Source organism: Penaeus monodon, chromosome 23 (assembly GCF_015228065.2).
Source record: "Penaeus monodon isolate SGIC_2016 chromosome 23, NSTDA_Pmon_1, whole genome shotgun sequence".
Classification (NCBI taxonomy): Eukaryota; Metazoa; Arthropoda; class Malacostraca; order Decapoda; family Penaeidae; genus Penaeus; species Penaeus monodon.
This window is the reverse complement of record NC_051408.1, coordinates 7,117,122-7,118,128: the sequence shown is the minus strand read 5'-3', so window position 1 is coordinate 7,118,128 and position 1,007 is coordinate 7,117,122.

Genomic DNA, 1,007 nt, shown 5'->3' with positions numbered 1-1,007 from the left:
CAAAAGAATGAAATACAAGGATAAACATACTAAATGTTTGTGTTCGTTACTTATAAACAGAAAAGGAAAAGCGAGTTGTAACTGATAATCTAGTAAAAACGAATGACAGAATAAGGATGACGTAAGAGAGAACAAAAGGATAATATTAAGTGCTAGTGAAAAATGGATCCTCATAATGATTTCCAACGTGTCTATAATGTAATGGATGAATATGAATTACGAGAATATATTTTGAATAATTTCACGTATCTTTGATTCCCCCCCCCCAAAAAAAAAAGTGTTAAAATGCTTTAGTTATTTCAGCTAAGATTTTAAAAATGATACTATAAGGAAAATAGCATAACCTATGATAATATATTTGGAATAGTTTACATAGTTTAGTTACGACTAACTCATCCTCCCAAAAATGTGTCAAAATGTTGAATGTTTACAACTAAAATTCCAAAACGCATTCCGTTTATTTATATAGACATTTTTTTTTCCTGTTCAGAGACATGACAGGTGATCGATTAAATTGACATTTGCCTGTCCAGTTGTTTGACACATTTAGGAGTACAGAAAAATAAATTTTAAAAAATGCTAACTGCGTGGCTTATCACATACTGATATGATAAGAACAATATATTAAAATGATAACAATTAAAGAATGTATTACTGCAGTATATTATGATCACGAATAATAATAACAATAATTATACTGTAATAAACACATAGCATCGCAAAATATTAATAGAACACTAATAACAGATGAACAATAAAAAAACACTTTAAATTATTTTAACAATCCTGAGCGACTTTGCTAACGAAATAACTTAACAGCATATATTCAATGTTCATTAATAACATAATGTAAATATCATTCAGTAACAGTTTAGACTTACAGAATACATAGCACTGATGGCAAAGATGATTATACAGTTACCAATGAGAGCATTATAATTGTGTTAATAATAGTTAATGATAAAGGTGATAATAACAGTAACGACAGTAGGAAGGGACACCGCTGC